This window comes from Schistocerca nitens, chromosome 11 (genome assembly GCF_023898315.1).
Source record: "Schistocerca nitens isolate TAMUIC-IGC-003100 chromosome 11, iqSchNite1.1, whole genome shotgun sequence".
Lineage (NCBI taxonomy): Eukaryota > Metazoa > Arthropoda > Insecta > Orthoptera > Acrididae > Schistocerca > Schistocerca nitens.
In genome coordinates this window covers 251360-273943 of record NC_064624.1, presented here as the reverse complement: position 1 = coordinate 273943, position 22584 = coordinate 251360, and positions in this window count along the sequence as shown.

Genomic DNA, 22584 nt, shown 5'->3' with positions numbered 1-22584 from the left:
AGGCTCTGAACGTTACAATTAATTGTCAGTTTTGCGTCGTATTCGAAAAACTCGACTCACAGGAGAACGACCATAAGGTGCCCGAGGCACCAATAGACCCTTCGAGACAAGTCGGCTGTGGGACGATGTATTGAATCGCGACGCAATTTGTGTGTTCCATCGTCATCAAGAGGCTCTGAACGTTACAATTCACTGTCAGTTTTGCGCCGGATTCGAAAAACTAGACTCATAGGAGAACTACCAAAAGGTGCCCGGAGCAGCAATACTACCTCGGAGACAAGTCGGCTGGAGGACGATGTATTGAATCGCGACGCAATTTGTGTGTTCCATCGTCATTAAGAGGCTCTGAACGTTACAATTAATTGTCAGTTTTGCGTCGGATTCGAAAATCTATACTCACAGGAGAACGAGCATATGGTGCCCGAGGCAGCACTAGACCCTTGGAGACAAGTCGGCTGTAGGACGATGTATTGAATCGCGACGCAATTTGTGTGTTCCATCGTCATTAAGAGGCTCTGAACCTTACAATTAACTGTCAGTTTTGCATCGCATTCGAAAAACTAGACTCACAGGAGAACGACCATAAAGTGCCCGAGGCAGCAATAGACCCTTGGAGACAAGTCGGCTGTAGGACGATGTATTGAATCGCGACGCAATTTGTGTGTTCCATCGTCATTAAGAGGCTCTGAACGTTACAATTAACTGTCAGTTTTGCGTCGGATTCGAAAATCTAGACTCACAGGCGAACGACCATAAGGTGCCCGAGGCAGCACTAGACCCTTGGAGACAAGTCGGCTGGAGGACGATGTATTGAGTCGCGACGCAATTTGTGTGTCCCATCGTCATTAACAGGCTCTGAACGTTACAATTAACTGTCAGTTTTGCATCGAATTCGAAAAACTAGACTCACAGGAGAACGACCATAAGGTGCCCGAGGCAGCAATAGACCCTTCGAGACAAGTCGGCTGGAGGACGATGTATTGAATCGCGACGCAATTTGTGTGTTCCATCGTCATTAAGAGGCTCTGAACGATACAATTAATTGTCAGTTTTGCGCCGGATTCGAAAAACTAGACTCATAGGAGAACGACCAAGAGGTGCCAGGAGCAGCAATACTACCTCGGAGACATGTCGGCTGGAGGACGATGTATTGAATCGCGACGCAATTTGTGTGTTCCATCGTCAGTATCAGGCTCTGAACGTTACAATTAACTGTCAGTTTTGCGTCGGATTCGAAAATCTAGACTTACAGATGAACGACCATAAGGTGCTCGAGGCAGCACTAGACCCTTGGAGACAAGTCGGCTGGAGGACGATGTATTGAGTCGCGACGCAATTTGTGTGTCCCATCGTCATTAACAGGCTCTGAACGTTACAATTAACTGTCAGTTTTGCGTCGGATTCGAAAATCTAGACTCACAGGAGAACGAGCATATGGTGCCCGAGGCAGCACTAGACCCTTGGAGACAAGTCGGCTGTAGGACGATGTATTGAATCGCGACGCAATTTGTGTGTTCCATCGTCATTAAGAGGCTCTGAACGTTACAATTAACTGTCAGTTTTGCGTCGGATTCGAAAATCTAGACTCACAGGAGAACGACCATAAGGTGCCCGAGGCACCAATAGACCCTTCGAGACAAGTCGGCTGGAGGACGATGTATTGAATCGCGACGCAATTTGTGTGTTCCATCGTCATTAAGAGGCTCTGAACGTTACAATTAATTGTCAGTTTTGCGCCGGATTCGAAGGACTAGACTCATAGGAGAACGACCAAGAGGTGCCAGGAGCAGCAATACTACCTCGGAGACATGTCGGCTGGAGGACGATGTATTGAATCGCGACGCAATTTGTGTGTTCCATCGTCATTAAGAGGCTCTGAACCTTACAATTAACTGTCAGTTTTGCATCGCATTCGAAAAACTAGACTCACAGGAGAACGACCATAAGGTGCCCGAGGCAGCAATAGACCCTTGGAGACAAGTCGGCTGGAGGACGATGTATTGAATCGCGACGCAATTTGTGTGTCCCATCGTCATTAACAGGCTCTGAACCTTACAATTCACTCTCAGTTTTGCGTCGGATTCGAAAATCTAGACTCACAGGAGAACGACCATAAGGTGCCCGAGGCAGCACTAGACCCTTGGAGACAAGTCGGCTGTAGGACGATGTATTGAGTCGCGACGCAATTTGTGTGTCCCATCGTCATTAACAGGCTCTGAACGTTACAATTAATTGTCAGTTTTGCGTCGGATTCGAAAATCTAGACTCACAGGAGAACGACCATAAGGTGCCCGAGGCAGCACTAGACCCTTGGAGACAAGTCGGCTGTAGGACGATGTATTGAATCGCGACGCAATTTGTGTGTTCCATCGTCATCAAGAGGCTCTGAACGTTACAATTCACTCTCAGTTTTGCGTCGGATTCGAAAATCTAGACTCACAGGAGAACGAGCATATGGTGCCCGAGGCAGCACTAGACCCTTGGAGACAAGTCGGCTGTAGGACGATGTATTGAGTCGCGACGCAATTTGTGTGTCCCATCGTCATTAACAGGCTCTGAACCTTACAATTAACTGTCAGTTTTGCGTCGGATTCGAAAATCTAGACTCACAGGAGAACGACCATAAGGTGCCCGAGGCAGCACTAGACCCTTGGAGACATGTCGGCTGGAGGACGATGTATTGAGACGCGACGCAATTTGTGTGTCCCATCGTCATTAACAGGCTCTGAACGTTACAATTAACTGTCAGTTTTGCGTCGGATTCGAAAATCTAGACTCACAGATGAACGACCATAAGGTGCCCGAGGCAGCACTACACCCTTGGAGACAAGTCGGCGGGAGGAAGATGTATTGAATCGCGACGCAATTTGTGTGTTCCATCGTCATTAACAGGCTCTGAACATTACAATTAACTGTCAGTTTTGCGTCGGATTCGAAAAACTGGACTCACAGGAGAACGACCATAAGGTGCCCGAGGCAGCAATAGACCCTTCGAGACAAGTCGGCTGGAGGACGATGTATTGAATCGCGACGCAATTTGTGTGTTCCATCGTCATTAAGAGGCTCTGAACGTTACAATTAATTGTCAGTTTTGCGTCGTATTCGAAAAACTAGACTCACAGGAGAACGACCATAAGGTGCCCGAGGCACCAATAGACCCTTCGAGACAAGTCGGCTGTGGGACGATGTATTGAATCGCGACGCAATTTGTGTGTTCCATCGTCATCAAGAGGCTCTGAACGTTACAATTCACTGTCAGTTTTGCGCCGGATTCGAAAAACTAGACTCATAGGAGAACGACCAAAAGGTGCCCGGAGCAGCAATACTACCTCGGAGACAAGTCGGCTGGAGGACGATGTATTGAATCGCGACGCAATTTGTGTGTTCCATCGTCATTAAGAGGCTCTGAACGTTACAATTAATTGTCAGTTTTGCGTCGGATTCGAAAATCTAGACTCACAGGAGAACGAGCATATGGTGCCCGAGGCAGCACTAGACCCTTGGAGACAAGTCGGCTGTAGGACGATGTATTGAATCGCGACGCAATTTGTGTGTTCCATCGTCATTAAGAGGCTCTGAACGTTACAATTAACTGTCAGTTTTGCATCGCATTCGAAAAACTAGACTCACAGGAGAACGACCATAAGGTGCCCGAGGCAGCAATAGACCCTTGGAGACTAGTCGGCTGTAGGACGATGTATTGAATCGCGACGCAATTTGTGTGTTCCATCGTCATTAAGAGGCTCTGAACGTTACAATTAACTGTCAGTTTTGCTTCGGATTCGAAAATCTAGACTCACAGGAGAACGACCATAAGGTGCCCGAGGCAGCACTAGACCCTTGGAGACAAGTCGGCTGGAGGACGATGTATTGAGTCGCGACGCAATTTGTGTGTCCCATCGTCATTAACAGGCTCTGAACGTTACAATTAACTGTCAGTTTTGCATCGAATTCGAAAAACTAGACTCACAGGAGAACGACCATAAGGTGCCCGAGGCAGCAATAGACCCTTCGAGACAAGTCGGCTGGAGGACGATGTATTGAATCGCGACGCAATTTGTGTGTTCCATCGTCATTAAGAGGCTCTGAACGATACAATTAATTGTCAGTTTTGCGCCGGATTCGAAAAACTAGACTCATAGGAGAACGACCAAGAGGTGCCAGGAGCAGCAATACTACCTCGGAGACATGTCGGCTGGAGGACGATGTATTGAATCGCGACGCAATTTGTGTGTTCCATCGTCAGTATCAGGCTCTGAACGTTACAATTAACTGTCAGTTTTGCGTCGGATTCGAAAATCTAGACTCACAGATGAACGACCATAAGGTGCTCGAGGCAGCACTAGACCCTTGGAGACAAGTCGGCTGGAGGACGATGTATTGAGTCGCGACGCAATTTGTGTGTCCCATCGTCATTAACAGGCTCTGAACGTTACAATTAACTGTCAGTTTTGCGTCGGATTCGAAAATCTAGACTCACAGGAGAACGAGCATATGGTGCCCGAGGCAGCACTAGACCCTTGGAGACAAGTCGGCTGTAGGACGATGTATTGAATCGCGACGCAATTTGTGTGTTCCATCGTCATTAACAGGCTCTGAACGTTACAATTAACTGTCAGTTTTGCGTCGGATTCGAAAATCTAGACTCACAGGAGAACGACCATAAGGTGCCCGAGGCACCAATAGACCCTTCGAGACAAGTCGGCTGGAGGACGATGTATTGAATCGCGACGCAATTTGTGTGTTCCATCGTCATTAAGAGGCTCTGAACGTTACAATTAATTGTCAGTTTTGCGCCGGATTCAAAGGACTAGACTCATAGGAGAACGACCAAGAGGTGCCAGGAGCAGCAATACTACCTCGGAGACATGTCGGCTGGAGGACGATGTATTGAATCGCGACGCAATTTGTGAGTTCCATCGTCAGTATCAGGCTCTGAACGTTACAATTAACTGTCATTTTTGCGTCGGATTCGAAAATCTAGACTCACAGGAGAACGACCATAAGGTGCCCGAGGCAGCAATAGACCCTTGGAGACAAGTCGGCTGGAGGACGATGTATTGAGTCGCGACGCAATTTGTGTGTCCCATCGTCATTAACAGGCTCTGAACGTTACAATTCACTGTCAGTTTTGCGTCGGATTCGAAAATCTAGACTCACAGGAGAACGAGCATATGGTGCCCGAGGCAGCACTAGACCCTTGGAGACAAGTCGGCTGTAGGACGATGTATTGAATCGCGACGCAATTTGAGTGTTCCATCGTCATTAACAGGCTCTGAACGTTAGAATTAATTGTCAGTTTTGCGCCGGATTCGAAAAACTAGACTCATAGGAGAACGACCAAAAGGTGCCCGGAGCAGCAATACTACCTCGGAGACATGTCGGCTGGAGGACGATGTATTGAATCGCGACGCAATTTGTGTGTTCCATCGTCATTAAGAGGCTCTGAACGTTACAATTAACTGTCAGTTTTGCATCGCATTCGAAAATCTAGACTCACAGGAGAACGAGCATATGGTGCCCGAGGCAGCACTAGACCCTTGGAGACATGTCGGCTGGAGGACGATGTATTGAATCGCGACGCAATTTGTGTGTTCTATCGTCAGTATCAGACTCTGAACGTTACAATTAACTGTCAGTTTTGCATCGCATTCGAAAATCTAGACTCACAGGAGAACGAGCATAAGGTGCCCGAGGCAGCACTAGACCCTTGGAGACAAGTCGGCTGGAGGACGATGTATTGAGTCGCGACGCAATTTGTGTGTCCCATCGTCATTAACAGGCTCTGAACGTTGCAATTCACTGTCAGTTTTGCGTCGGATTCGAAAATCTAGACTCACAGGAGAACGAGCATATGGTGCCCGAGGCAGCACTAGACCCTTGGAGACAAGTCGGCTGTAGGACGATGTATTGAATCGCGACGCAATTTGTGTGTTCCATCGTCAGTATCAGGCTCTGAACGTTACAATTAATTGTCAGTTTTGCGTCGTATTCGAAAAACTAGACTCACAGGAGAACGACCATAAGGTGCCCGAGGCACCAATAGACCCTTCGAGACAAGTCGGCTGGAGGACGATGTATTGAATCGCGACGCAATTTGTGTGTTCCATCGTCATTAAGAGGCTGTGAACGTTACAATTAATTGTCAGTTTTGCGCCGGATTCGAAAAACTAGACTCATAGGAGAACGACCAACAGGTGCCAGGAGCAGCAATACTACCTCGGAGACAAGTCGGCTGGAGGACGATGTATTGAATCGCGACGCAATTTGTGTGTTCCATCGTCAGTATCAGGCTCTGAACGTTACAATTAACTGTCAGTTTTGCGTCGGATTCGAAAAACTAGACTCACAGGAGAACGACCATAAGGTGCCCGAGGCAGCACTAGACCTTTGGAGACAAGTCGGCTGTAGGACGATGTATTGAATCGCGATGCAATTTGTGTGTTCCATCGTCATCAAGAGGCTCTGAACGTTACAATTAACTGTCAGTTTTGCGTCGGATTCGAAAATCTAGACTCACAGGAGAACGACCATAAGGTGCCCGAGGCAGCACTAGACCCTTGGAGACAAGTCGGCTGTAGGACGATGTATTGAATCGCGACGCAATTTGTGTGTTCCATCGTCATTAAGAGGCTCTGAACGTTACAATTAATTGTCAGTTTTGCATCGCATTCGAAAAACTAGACTCACAGGAGAACGACCATAAGGTGCCCGAGGCAGCAATAGACCCTTGGAGACAAGTCGGCTGTAGGACGATGTATTGAATCGCGACGCAATTTGTGTGTTCGATCGTCATTAAGAGGCTCTGAACGTTACAATTAACTGTCAGTTTTGCGTCGGATTCGAAAATCTAGACTCACAGGAGAACGACCATAAGGTGCCCGAGGCAGCACTAGACCCTTGGAGACAAGTCGGCTGGAGGACGATGTATTGAGTCGCGACGCAATTTGTGTGTCCCATCGTCATTAACAGTCTCTGAACGTTACAATTAACTGTCAGTTTTGCATCGCGTTCGAAAAACTAGACTCACAGGAGAACGACCATAAGGTGCCCGAGGCAGCAATAGACCCTTCGAGACAAGTCGGCTGGAGGACGATGTATTGAATCGCGACGCAATTTGTGTGTTCCATCGTCATTAAGAGGCTCTGAACGATACAATTAATTGTCAGTTTTGCGCCGGATTCGAAAAACTAGACTCATAGGAGAACGACCAAGAGGTGCCAGGAGCAGCAATACTACCTCGGAGACATGAAGCTGGAGGACGATGTATTGAATCGCGACGCAATTTGTGTGTTCCATCGTCAGTATCAGGCTGTGAACGTTACAATTAACTGTCAGTTTTGCGTCGGATTCGAAAATCTAGACTCACAGATGAACGACCATAAGGTGCTCGAGGCAGCACTAGACCCTTGGAGACAAGTCGGCTGGAGGACGATGTATTGAGTCGCGACGCAATTTGTGTGTCCCATCGTCATTAACAGGCTCTGAACGTTACAATTAACTGTCAGTTTTGCGTCGGATTCGAAAATCTAGACTCACAGGAGAACGAGCATATGGTGCCCGAGGCAGCACTAGACCCTTGGAGACAAGTCGGCTGTAGGACGATGTATTGAATCGCGACGCAATTTGTGTGTTCCATCGTCATTAAGAGGCTCTGAACGTTACAATTAACTGTCAGTTTTGCGTCGGATTCGAAAATCTAGACTCACAGGAGAACGACCATAAGGTGCCCGAGGCACCAATAGACCCTTCGAGACAAGTCGGCTGGAGGACGATGTATTGAATCGCGACGCAATTTGTGTGTTCCATCGTCATTAAGAGGCTCTGAACGTTACAATTAATTGTCAGTTTTGCGCCGGATTCGAAAAACTAGACTCATAGGAGAACGACCAAGAGGTGCCAGGAGCAGCAATACTACCTCGGAGACATGTCGGCTGGAGGACGATGTATTGAATCGCGACGCAATTTGTGAGTTCCATCGTCAGTATCAGGCTCTGAACGTTACAATTAACTGTCATTTTTGCGTCGGATTCGAAAATCTAGACTCACAGGAGAACGACCATAAGGTGCCCGAGGCAGCAATAGACCCTTGGAGACAAGTCGGCTGGAGGACGATGTATTGAGTCGCGACGCAATTTGTGTGTCCCATCGTCATTAAGAGGCTCTGAACGATACAATTAATTGTCAGTTTTGCGCCGGATTCGAAAAACTAGACTCATAGGAGAACGACCAAGAGGTGCCAGGAGCAGCAATACTACCTCGGAGACATGTCGGCTGGAGGACGATGTATTAAATCGCGACGCAATTTGTGTGTCCCATCGTCATTAACAGGCTCTGAACGTTACAATTCACTGTCAGTTTTGCGTCGGATTCGAAAATCTAGACTCACAGGAGAACGAGCATATGGTGCCCGAGGCAGCACTAGACCCTTGGAGACAAGTCGGCTGGAGGACGATGTATTGAATCGCGACGCAATTTGTGTGTTCCATCGTCATTAAGAGGCTCTGAACGTTACAATTAATTGTCAGTTTTGCGCCGTATTCGAAAAACTAGACTCATAGGAGAACGACCAAGAGGTGCCAGGAGCAGCAATACTACCTCGGAGACAAGTCGGCTGGAGGACGATGTATTGAATCGCGACGCAATTTGTGTGTTCCATCGTCAGTATCAGGCTCTGAACGTTACAATTAATTGTCAGTTTTGCGTCGTATTCGAAAAACTAGACTCACAGGAGAACGACCATAAGGTGCCCGAGGCAGCACTAGACCCTTGGAGACAAGTCGGCTGGAGGACGATGTATTGAATCGCGACGCAATTTGTGTGTTCCATCGTCATTAAGAGGCTCTGAACGTTACAATTAATTGTCTGTTTTGCGCCGGATTCGAAAAACTAGACTCATAGGAGAACGACCAAGAGGTGCCAGGAGCAGCAATACTACCTCGGAGACAAGTCGGCTGGAGGCCGATGTATTGAATCGCGACGCAATTTGTGTGTTCCATCGTCAGTATCAGGCTCTGAACGTTACAATTAACTGTCAGTTTTGCGTCGGATTCCAAAAACTAGACTCACAGGAGAACGACCATAAGGTGCCCGAGGCAGCACTAGACCCTTGGAGACAAGTCGGCTGTAGGACGATGTATTGAATCGCGACGCAATTTGTGTGTTCCATCGTCATCAAGAGGCTCTGAACGTTACAATTAACTGTCAGTTTTGCGTCGGATTCGAAAATCTAGACTCACAGGAGAACGACCATAAGGTGTCCGAGGCAGCAATAGACCCTTGGAGACAAGTCGGCTGGAGGACGATGTATTGAGACGCGACGCAATTTGTGTGTTCCATCGTCATTAAGAGGCTCTGAACGTTACAATTAACTGTCAGTTTTGCATCGCATTCGAAAAACTAGACTCACAGGAGAACGACCATAAGGTGCCCGAGGCAGCAATAGACCCTTGGAGACAAGTCGGCTGGAGGACGATGTATTGAATCGCGACGCAATTTGTGTGTTCCATCGTCATTAAGAGGCTCTGAACGTTACAATTAACTGTCAGTTTTGCGTCGGATTCGAAAATCTAGACTCACAGATGAACGACCATAAGGTGCCCGAGGCAGCACTAGACCCTTGGAGACAAGTCGGCTGGAGGACGATGTATTGAGTCGCGACGCAATTTGTGTGTCCCATCGTCATTAACAGGCTCTGAACGTTACAATTCACTGTCAGTTTTGCGTCGGATTCGAAAATCTAGACTCACAGGAGAACGAGCATATGGTGCCCGAGGCAGCACTAGACCCTTGGAGACAAGTCGGCTGGAGGACGATGTATTGAATCGCGACGCAATTTGTGTGTTCCATCGTCATTAACAGGCTCTGAACGTTAGAATTAATTGTCAGTTTTGCGCCGGATTCGAAAAACTAGACTCATAGGAGAACGACCAAAAGGTGCCCGGAGCAGCAATACTACCTCGGAGACATGTCGGCTGGAGGACGATGTATTGAATCGCGACGCAATTTGTGTGTTCCATCGTCATTAAGAGGCTCTGAACGTTACAATTAACTGTCAGTTTTGCATCGCATTCGAAAATCTAGACTCACAGGAGAACGAGCATATGGTGCCCGAGGCAGCACTAGACCCTTGGAGACATGTCGGCTGGAGGACGATGTATTGAATCGCGACGCAATTTGTGTGTTCCATCGTCAGTATCAGGCTCTGAACGTTACAATTAACTGTCAGTTTTGCGTCGTATTCGGAAGACTAGACTCACAGGAGAACGACCATAAGGTGCCCGAGGCAGCACTAGACCTTTGGAGACAAGTCGGCTGTAGGACGATGTATTGAATCGCGATGCAATTTGTGTGTTCCATCGTCATCAAGAGGCTCTGAACGTTACAATTAACTGTCAGTTTTGCGTCGGATTCGAAAATCTAGACTCACAGGAGAACGACCATAAGGTGCCCGAGGCAGCACTAGACCCTTGGAGACAAGTCGGCTGGAGGACGATGTGTAGAATCGCGACGCAATTTGTGTGTTCCATCGTCATTAACAGGCTCTGAGCGGTACAATTAATTGTCAGTTTTGCGTCGTATTCGAAAAACTAGACTCACAGGAGAACGACCATAAGGTGCCAGGAGCAGCAATACTACCTCGGAGACAAGTCGGCTGGAGGACGATGTATCGAATAGCGACGCAATTTGTGTGTTCCAAAGTCAATAAGAGGCTCTGAACGTTAGAATTAATTGTCAGTTTTGCGCCGGATTCGAAAAACTAGACTCATAGGAGAACGACCAAAAGGTGCCCGGAGCAGCAATACTACCTCGGAGACATGTCGGCTGGAGGACGATGTATTGAATCGCGACGCAATTTGTGTGTTCCATCGTCATTAAGAGGCTCTGAACGTTACAATTAACTGTCAGTTTTGCATCGCATTCGAAAATCTAGACTCACAGGAGAACGAGCATATGGTGCCCGAGGCAGCACTAGACCCTTGGAGACATGTCGGCTGGAGGACGATGTATTGAATCGCGACGCAATTTGTGTGTTCTATCGTCAGTATCAGGCTCTGAACGTTACAATTAACTGTCAGTTTTGCGTCGGATTCGAAAATCTAGACTCACAGGAGAACGACCATAAGGTGCCCTAGGCAGCAATAGACCCTTGGAGACAAGTCGGCTGGAGGACGATGTATTGAGTCGCGACGCAATTTGTGTGTCCCATCGTCATTAACAGGCTCTGAACGTTACAATTAACTGTCAGTTATGCATCGCATTCGAAAATCTAGACTCACAGGAGAACGACCATAAGGTGCCCGAGGCAGCACTAGACCCTTGGAGACAAGTCGGCTGGAGGACGATGTATTGAGTCGCGACGCAATTTGTGTGTCCCATCGTCATTAACAGGCTCTGAACGTTACAATTCACTGTCAGTTTTGCGTCGGATTCGAAAATCTAGACTCACAGGAGAACGAGCATATGGTGCCCGAGGCAGCACTAGACCCTTGGAGACAAGTCGGCTGTAGGACGATGTATTGAATCGCGACGCAATTTGTGTGTTCCATCGTCATTAACAGGCTCTGAACGTTAGAATTAATTGTCAGTTTTGCGCCGGATTCGAAAAACTAGACTCATAGGAGAACGACCAAAAGGTGCCCGGAGCAGCAATACTACCTCGGAGACATGTCGGCTGGAGGACGATGTATTGAATCGCGACGCAATTTGTGTGTTCCATCGTCATTAAGAGGCTCTGAACGTTACAATTAACTGTCAGTTTTGCATCGCATTCGAAAATCTAGACTCACAGGAGAACGAGCATATGGTGCCCGAGGCAGCACTAGACCCTTGGAGACAAGTCGGCTGTAGGACGATGTATTGAATCGCGATGCAATTTGTGTGTTCCATCGTCATCAAGAGGCTCTGAACGTTACAATTAACTGTCAGTTTTGCGTCGGATTCGAAAATCTAGACTCACAGGAGAACGACCATAAGGTGCCCGAGGCAGCACTAGACCCTTGGAGACAAGTCGGCTGTAGGACGATGTATTGAATCGCGACGCAATTTGTGTGTTCCATCGTCATTAAGAGGCTCTGAACGTTACAATTAACTGTCAGTTTTGCATCGCATTCGAAAAACTAGACTCACAGGAGAACGACCATAAGGTGCCCGAGGCAGCAATAGACCCTTGGAGACAAGTCGGCTGTAGGACGATGTATTGAATCGCGACGCAATTTGTGTGTTCGATCGTCATTAAGAGGCTCTGAACGTTACAATTAACTGTCAGTTTTGCGTCGGATTCGAAAATCTAGACTCACAGGAGAACGACCATAAGGTGCCCGAGGCAGCACTAGACCCTTGGAGACAAGTCGGCTGGAGGACGATGTATTGAGTCGCGACGCAATTTGTGTGTCCCATCGTCATTAACAGGCTCTGAACGTTACAATTAACTGTCAGTTTTGCATCGCGTTCGAAAAACTAGACTCACAGGAGAACGACCATAAGGTGCCCGAGGCAGCAATAGACCCTTCGAGACAAGTCGGCTGGAGGACGATGTATTGAATCGCGACGCAATTTATGTGTTCCATCGTCATTAAGAGGCTCTGAACGATACAATTAATTGTCAGTTTTGCGCCGGATTCGAAAAACTAGACTCATAGGAGAACGACCAAGAGGTGCCAGGAGCAGCAATACTACCTCGGAGACATGACGGCTGGAGGACGATGTATTGAATCGCGACGCAATTTGTGTGTTCCATCGTCAGTATCAGGCTGTGAACGTTACAATTAACTGTCAGTTTTGCGTCGGATTCGAAAATCTAGACTCACAGATGAACGACCATAAGGTGCTCGAGGCAGCACTAGACCCTTGGAGACAAGTCGGCTGGAGGACGATGTATTTAGTCGCGACGCAATTTGTGTGTCCCATCGTCATTAACAGGCTCTGAACGTTACAATTAAATGTCAGTTTTGCGTCGGATTCGAAAATCTAGACTCACAGGAGAACGAGCATATGGTGCCCGAGGCAGCACTAGACCCTTGGAGACAAGTCGGCTGTAGGACGATGTATTGAATCGCGACGCAATTTGTGTGTTCCATCGTCATTAAGAGGCTCTGAACGTTACAATTAACTGTCAGTTTTGCGTCGGATTCGAAAATCTAGACTCACAGGAGAACGACCATAAGGTGCCCGAGGCACCAATACACCCTTCGAGACAAGTCGGCTGGAGGACGATGTATTGAATCGCGACGCAATTTGTGTGTTCCATCGTCATTAAGAGGCTCTGAACGTTACAATTAATTGTCAGTTTTGCGCCGGATTCGAAAAACTAGACTCATAGGAGAACGACCAAGAGGTGCCAGGAGCAGCAATACTACCTCGGAGACATGTCGGCTGGAGGACGATGTATTGAATCGCGACGCAATTTGTTAGTTCCATCGTCAGTATCAGGCTCTGAACGTTACAATTAACTGTCATTTTTGCGTCGGATTCGAAAATCTAGACTCACAGGAGAACGACCATAAGGTGCCCGAGGCAGCAATAGACCCTTGGAGACAAGTCGGCTGGAGGACGATGTATTGAGTCGCGACGCAATTTGTGTGTCCCATCGTCATTAAGAGGCTCTGAACGATACAATTAATTGTCAGTTTTGCGCCGGATTCGAAAAACTAGACTCATAGGAGAACGACCAAGAGGTGCCAGGAGCAGCAATACTACCTCGGAGACATGTCGGCTGGAGGACGATGTATTGAATCGCGACGCAATTTGTGTGTCCCATCGTCATTAACAGGCTCTGAACGTTACAATTCACTGTCAGTTTTGCGTCGGATTCGAAAATCTAGACTCACAGGAGAACGAGCATATGGTGCCCGAGGCAGCACTAGACCCTTGGAGACAAGTCGGCTGTAGGACGATGTATTGAGTCGCGACGCAATTTGTGTGTCCCATCGTCATTAACAGGCTCTGAACGTTACAATTAACTGTCAGTTTTGCGTCGGATTCGAAAATCTAGACTCACAGGAGAACGACCATAAGGTGCCCGAGGCACCAATAGACCCTTCGAGACAAGTCGGCTGGAGGACGATGTATTGAATCGCGACGCAATTTGGGTGTTCCATCGTCATTAAGAGGCTCTGAACGTTACAATTAACTGTCAGTTTTGCATCGCATTCGAAAATCTAGACTCACAGGAGAACGAGCATATGGTGCCCGAGGCAGCACTAGACCCTTGGAGACATGTCGGCTGGAGGACGATGTATTGAATCGCGACGCAATTTGTGTGTTCTATCGTCAGTATCAGGCTCTGAACGTTACAATTAACTGTCAGTTTTGCGTCGGATTCGAAAATCTAGACTCACAGGAGAACGACCATAAGGTGCCCGAGGCAGCAATAGACCCTTGGAGACAAGTCGGCTGGAGGACGATGTATTGAGTCGCGACGCAATTTGTGTGTCCCATCGTCATTAACAGGCTCTGAACGTTACAATTAACTGTCAGTTATGCATCGCATTCGAAAATCTAGACTCACAGGAGAACGACCATAAGGTGCCCGAGGCAGCACTAGACCCTTGGAGACAAGTCGGCTGGAGGACGATGTATTGAGTCGCGACGCAATTTGTGTGTCCCATCGTCATTAACAGGCTCTGAACGTTACAATTCACTGTCAGTTTTGCGTCGGATTCGAAAATCTAGACTCACAGGAGAACGAGCATATGGTGCCCGAGGCAGCACTAGACCCTTGGAGACAAGTCGGCTGTAGGACGATGTATTGAATCGCGACGCAATTTGTGTGTTCCATCGTCATTAAGAGGCTCTGAACGTTACAATTAATTGTCAGTTTTGCGCCGGATTCGAAAAACTAGACTCATAGGAGAACGACCAAGAGGTGCCAGGAGCAGCAATACTACCTCGGAGACATGTCGGCTGGAGGACGATGTATTGAATCGCGACGCAATTTGTGAGTTCCATCGTCAGTATCAGGCTCTGAACGTTACAATTAACTGTCATTTTTGCGTCGGATTCGAAAATCTAGACTCACAGGAGAACGACCATAAGGTGCCCGAGGCAGCAATAGACCCTTGGAGACAAGTCGGCTGGAGGACGATGTATTGAGTCGCGACGCAATTTGTGTGTCCCATCGTCATTAAGAGGCTCTGAACGATACAATTAATTGTCAGTTTTGCGCCGGATTCGAAAAACTAGACTCATAGGAGAACGACCAAGAGGTGCCAGGAGCAGCAATACTACCTCGGAGACATGTCGGCTGGAGGACGATGTATTGAATCGCGACGCAATTTGTGTGTCCCATCGTCATTAACAGGCTCTGAACGTTACAATTCACTGTCAGTTTTGCGTCGGATTCGAAAATCTAGACTCACAGGAGAACGAGCATATGGTGCCCGAGGCAGCACTAGACCCTTGGAGACAAGTCGGCTGTAGGACGATGTATTGAGTCGCGACGCAATTTGTGTGTCCCATCGTCATTAACAGGCTCTGAACGTTACAATTAACTGTCAGTTTTGCGTCGGATTCGAAAATCTAGACTCACAGGAGAACGAGCATATGGTGCCCGAGGCAGCACTAGACCCTTGGAGACAAGTCGGCTGGAGGACGATGTATTGAATCGCGACGCAATTTGTGTGTTCCATAGTCAGTATCAGGCTCTGAACGTTACAATTAATTGTCAGTTTTGCGTCGTATTCGAAAAACTAGACTCACAGGAGAACGACCATAAGCTGCCCGAGGCAGCACTAGACCCTTGGAGACAAGTCGGCTGGAGGACGATGTATTGAATCGCGACGCAATTTGTGTGTTCCATCGTCATTAAGAGGCTCTGAACGTTACAATTAATTGTCAGTTTTGCGCCGGATTCGAAAAACTAGACTCATAGGAGAACGACCAATAGGTGCCAGGAGCAGCAATACTACCTCGGAGACAAGTCGGCTGGAGGACGATGTATTGAATCGCGACGCAATTTGTGTGTTCCATCGTCAGTATCAGGCTCTGAACGTTACAATTAACTGTCAGTTTTGCGTCGGATTCGAAAAACTAGACTCACAGGAGAACGACCATAAGGTGCCCGAGGCAGCACTAGACCCTTGGAGACAAGTCGGCTGTAGGACGATGTATTGAATCGCGACGCAATTTGTGTGTTCCATCGTCATCAAGAGGCTCTGAACGTTACAATTAACTGTCAGTTTTGCGTCGGATTCGAAAATCTAGACTCACAGGAAAACGACCATAAGGTGCCCGAGGCAGCAATAGACCCTTGGAGACAAGTCGGCTGGAGGACGATGTATTGAGACGCGACGCAATTTGTGTGTTCCATCGTCATTAAGAGGCTCTGAACGTTACAATTAACTGTCAGTTTTGCATCGCATTCGAAAAACTAGACTCACAGGAGAACGACCATAAGGTGCCCGAGGCAGCAATAGACCCTTGGAGACAAGTCGGCTGGAGGACGATGTATTGAATCGCGACGCAATTTGTGTGTTCCATCGTCATTAAGAGGCTCTGAACGTTACAATTCACTGTCAGTTTTGCGTCGGATTCGAAAATCTAGACTCACAGATGAACGACCATAAGGTGCCCGAGGCAGCACTAGACCCTTGGAGACAAGTCGGCTGGAGGACGATGTATTGAGTCGCGACGCAATTTGTGTGTCCCATCGTCATTAACAGGCTCTGAACGTTACAATTCACTGTCAGTTTTGCGTCGGATTCGAAAATCTAGACTCACAGGAGAACGAGCATATGGTGCCCGAGGCAGCACTAGACCCTTGGAGACAAGTCGGCTGGAGGACGATGTGTAGAATCGCGACGCAATTTGTGTGTTCCATCGTCATTAACAGGCTCTGAGCGTTACAATTAATTGTCAGTTTTGCGTCGTATTCGAAAAACTAGACTCACAGGAGAACGACCATAAGGTGCCAGGAGCAGCAATACTACCTCGGAGACAAGTCGGCTGGAGGAAGATGTATCGAATAGCGACGCAATTTGTGTGTTCCAACGTCAATAAGAGGCTCTGAACGTTAGAATTAATTGTCAGTTTTGCGCCGGATTCGAAAAACTAGACTCATAGGAGAACGACCAAAAGGTGCCCGGAGCAGCAATACTACCTCGGAGACATGTCGGCTGGAGGACGATGTATTGAATCGCGACGCAATTTGTGTGTTCCATCGTCATTAAGAGGCTCTGAACGTTACAATTAACTGTCAGTTTTGCATCGCATTCGAAAATCTAGACTCACAGGAGAACGAGCATATGGTGCCCGAGGCAGCACTAGACCCTTGGGGACATGTCGGCTGGAGGACGATGTATTGAATCGCGACGCAATTTGTGTGTTCTATCGTCAGTATCAGGCTCTGAACGTTACAATTAACTGTCAGTTTTGCGTCGGATTCGAAAATCTAGACTCACAGGAGAACGACCATAAGGTGCCCGAGGCAGCAATAGACCCTTGGAGACAAGTCGGCTGGAGGACGATGTATTGAGTCGCGACGCAATTTGTGTGTCCCATCGTCATTAACAGGCTCTGAACGTTACAATTAACTGTCAGTTATGCATCGCATTCGAAAATCTAGACTCACAGGAGAACGACCATAAGGTGCCCGAGGCAGCACTAGACCCTTGGAGACAAGTCGGCTGGAGGACGATGTATTGAGTCGCGACGCAATTTGTGTGTCCCATCGTCATTAACAGGCTCTGAACGTTACAATTCACTGTCAGTTTTGCGTCGGATTCGAAAATCTAGACTCACAGGAGAACGAGCATATGGTGCCCGAGGCAGCACTAGACCCTTGGAGACAAGTCGGCTGTAGGACGATGTATTGAATCGCGACGCAATTTGTGTGTTCCATCGTCATTAACAGGCTCTGAACGTTAGAATTAATTGTCAGTTTTGCGCCGGATTCGAAAAACTAGACTCATAGGAGAACGACCAAAAGGTGCCCGGAGCAGCAATACTACCTCGGAGACATGTCGGCTGGAGGACGATGTATTGAATCGCGACGCAATTTGTGTGTTCCATCGTCATTAAGAGGCTCTGAACGTTACAATTAACTGTCATTTTTGCATCGCATTCGAAAATCTAGACTCACAGGAGAACGAGCATATGGTGCCCGAGGCAGCACTAGACCCTTGGAGACATGTCGGCTGGAGGACGATGTATTGAATCGCGACGCAATTTGTGTGTTCCATCGTCAGTATCAGGCTCTGAACGTTACAATTAACTGTCAGTTTTGCGTCGTATTCGGAAAACTAGACTCACAGGAGAACGACCATAAGGTGTCCGAGGGAGCAAGAGACCCTTGGAGACAGGTCGGCTGTAGGACGATGTATTGAATCGCGACGCAATTTGTGTGTTCCATCGTCATCAAGAGGCTCTGAACGTTACAATTCGCTGTCAGTTTTGCGTCGGATTCGAAAATCTAGACTCACAGGAGAACGAGCATATGGTGCCCGAGGCAGCACTAGACCCTTGGAGACAAGTCGGCTGTAGGACGATGTATTGAATCGCGACGCAATTTGTGTGTTCCATCGTCAGTATCAGGCTCTGAACGTTACAATTAATTGTCAGTTTTGCGTCGTATTCGAAAAACTAGACTCACAGGAGAACGACCATAAGGTGCCCGAGGCAGCACTAGACCCTTGGAGACAAGTCGGCTGGAGGACGATGTATTGAATCGCGACGCAATTTGTGTGTTCCATCGTCATTAAGAGGCTCTGAACGTTACAATTAATTGTCAGTTTTGCGCCGGATTCGAAAAACTAGACTCATAGGAGAACGACCAAGAGGTGCCAGGAGCAGCAATACTACCTCGGAGACAAGTCGGCTGGAGGACGATGTATTGAATCGCGACGCAATTTGTGTGTTCCATCGTCAGTATCAGGCTCTGAACGTTACAATTAACTGTCAGTTTTGCGTCTTATTCGAAAAACTAGACTCACAGGAGAACGACCATAAGGTGCCCGAGGCAGCACTAGACCCTTGGAGACAAGTCGGCTGTAGGACGATGTATTGAATCGCGACGCAATTTGTGTGTTCCATCGTCATCAAGAGGCTCTGAACGTTACAATTAACTGTCAGTTTTGCGTCGGATTCGAAAATCTAGACTCACAGGAGAACGACCATAAGGTGCCCGAGGCAGCAATAGACCCTTGGAGACAAGTCGGCTGGAGGACGATGTATTGAGACGCGACGCAATTTGTGTGTTCCATCGTCATTAAGAGGCTCTGAACGTTACAATTAACTGTCAGTTTTGCATCGCATTCGAAAAACTAGACTCACAGGAGAACGACCATAAGGTGCCCGAGGCAGCAATAGACCCTTGGAGACAAGTCGGCTGGAGGACGATGTATTGAATCGCGACGCAATTTGTGTGTTCCATCGTCATTAAGAGGCTCTGAACGTTACAATTAACTGTCAGTTTTGCGTCGGATTCGAAAATCTAGACTCACAGATGAACGACCATAAGGTGCCCGAGGCAGCACTAGACCCTTGGAGACAAGTCGGCTGGAGGACGATGTATTGAGTCGCGACGCAATTTGTGTGTCCCATCGTCATTAACAGGCTCTGAACGTTTCAATTCACTGTCAGTTTTGCGTCGGATTCGAAAATCTAGACTCACAGGAGAACGAGCATATGGTGCCCGAGGCAGCACTAGACCCTTGGAGACAAGTCGGCTGGAGGACGATGTGTAGAATCGCGACGCAATTTGTGTGTTCCATCGTCATTAACAGGCTCTGGGCGTTACAATTAATTGTCAGTTTTGCGTCTTATTCGAAAAACTAGACTCACAGGAGAACGACCATAAGGTGCAAGGAGCAGCAATACTACCTCGGAGACAAGTCGGCTGGAGGACGATGTATCGAATAGCGACGCAATTTGTGTGTTCCAACGTCATTAAGAGGCTCTGAACGTTAGAATTAATTGTCAGTTTTGCGCCGGATTCGAAAAACTAGACTCATAGGAGAACGACCAAAAGGTGCCCGGAGCAGCAATACTACCTCGGAGACATGTCGGCTGGAGGACGATGTATTGAATCGCGACGCAATTTGTGTGTTCCATCGTCATTAAGAGGCTCTGAACGTTACAATTAACTGTCAGTTTTGCATCGCATTCGAAAATCTAGACTCACAGGAGAACGAGCATATGGTGCCCGAGGCAGCACTAGACCCTTGGAGACATGTCGGCTGGAGGACGATGTATTGAATCGCGACGCAATTTGTGTGTTCTATCGTCAGTATCAGGCTCTGAACGTTACAATTAACTGTCAGTTTTGCGTCGGATTCGAAAATCTAGACTCACAGGAGAACGACCATAAGGTGCCCGAGGCAGCAATAGACCCTTGGAGACAAGTCGGCTGGAGGACGATGTATTGAGTCGCGACGCAATTTGTGTGTCCCATCGTCATTAACAGGCTCTGAACGTTACAATTAACTGTCAGTTATGCATCGCATTCGAAAATCTAGACTCACAGGAGAACGAGCATAAGGTGCCCGAGGCAGCACTAGACCCTTGGAGACAAGTCGGCTGGAGGACGATGTATTGAGTCGCGACGCAATTTGTGTGTCCCATCGTCATTAACAGGCTCTGAACGTTACAATTCACTGTCAGTTTTGCGTCGGATTCGAAAATCTAGACTCACAGGAGAACGAGCATATGGTGCCCGAGGCAGCACTAGACCCTTGGAGACAAGTCGGCTGTAGGACGATGTATTGAATCGCGACGCAATTTGTGTGTTCCATCGTCAGTATCAGGCTCTGAACGTTACAATTAATTGTCAGTTTTGCGTCGTATTCGAAAAACTAGACTCACAGGAGAACGACCATAAGGTGCCCGAGGAAGCACTAGACCCTTGCAGACAAGTCGGCTGGAGGACGATGTATTGAATCGCGACGCAATTTGTGTGTTCCATCGTCATTAAGAGGCTCTGAACGTTACAATTAATTGTCAGTTTTGCGCCGGATTCGAAAAACTAGACTCATAGGAGAACGACCAAGAGGTGCCAGGAGCAGCAATACTACCTCGGAGACAAGTCGGCTGGAGGACGATGTATTGAATCGCGACGCAATTTGTGTGTTCCGTCGTCAGTATCATGCTCTGAACGTTACAATTCACTGTCAGTTTTGCGTCGGATTCGAAAAACTAGACTCACAGGAGAACGACCATAAGGTGCCCGAGGCAGCACTAGAACCTTGGAGACAAGTCGGCTGTAGGACGATGTATTGAATCGCGACGCAATTTGTGTGTTCCATCGTCATCAAGAGGCTCTGAACGTTACAATTAACTGTCAGTTTTGCGTCGGATTCGAAAATCTAGACTCACAGGAGAACGACCATAAGGTGCCCGAGGCAGCAATAGACCCTTGGAGACAAGTCGGCTGGAGGACGATGTATTGAGACGCGACGCAATTTGTGTGTCCCATCGTCATTAACAGGCTCTGAACGTTACAATTAACTGTCAGTTTTGCATCGCATTCGAAAAACTAGACTCGCAGGAGAACGACGATAAGGTGCCCGAGGCAGCTATAGACCCTTGGAGACAAGTCGGCTGGAGGACGATGTATTGAATCGCGACGCAATTTGTGTGTTCCATCGTCATTAAGAGGCTCTGAACCTTACAATTAACTGTCAGTTTTGCGTCGGATTCGAAAATCTAGACTCACCGATGAACGACCATAAGGTGCCCGAGGCAGCAATACACCCTTCGAGACAAGTCGGCTGGAGGACGATGTATTGAATCGCGACGCAATTTGTGTGTTCCATCGTCATTAACAGGCTCTGAACCTTGCAATTAACTGTCAGTTTTGCGTCGGATTCGAAAATCTAGACTCACAGGAGAACGAGCATATGGTGCCCGAGGCAGCACTAGACCCTTGGAGACAAGTCGGCTGTAGGACGATGTATTGAATCGCGACGCAATTTGTGTGTTCCATCGTCATTAAGAGGCTCTGAACGTTACAATTAACTGTCAGTTTTGCGCCGGATTCGAAAAACTAGACTCATAGGAGAACGACCAAAAGGTGCCAGGAGCAGCAATACTACCTCGGAGACATGTCGGCTGGAGGACGATGTATTGAATCGCGACGCAATTTGTGTGTTCCATCGTCAGTATCAGGCTCTGAACGTTACAATTAACTGTCAGTTTTGCGTCGGATTCGAAAAACTAGACTCACAGGAGAACGACCATAAGGTGCCCGAGGCAGCACTAGACCCTTGGAGACAAGTCGGCTGTAGGACGATGTATTGAATCGCGACGCAATTTGTGTGTTCCATCGTCATCAAGAGGCTCTGAACGTTACAATTAACTGTCAGTTTTGCGTCGAATTCGAAAATCTAGACTCACAGGAGAACGACCATAAGGTGCCCGAGGCAGCAATAGACCCTTGGAGACAAGTCGGCTGGAGGACGATGTATTGAGACGCGTCGCAATTTGTGTGTTCCATCGTCATTAAGAGGCTCTGAACGTTACAATTAACTGTCAGTTTTGCATCGCATTCGAAAAACTAGACTCACAGGAGAACGACCATAAGGTGCCCGAGGCAGCAATAGACCCTTGGAGACAAGTCGGCTGGAGGACGATGTATTGAATCGCGACGCA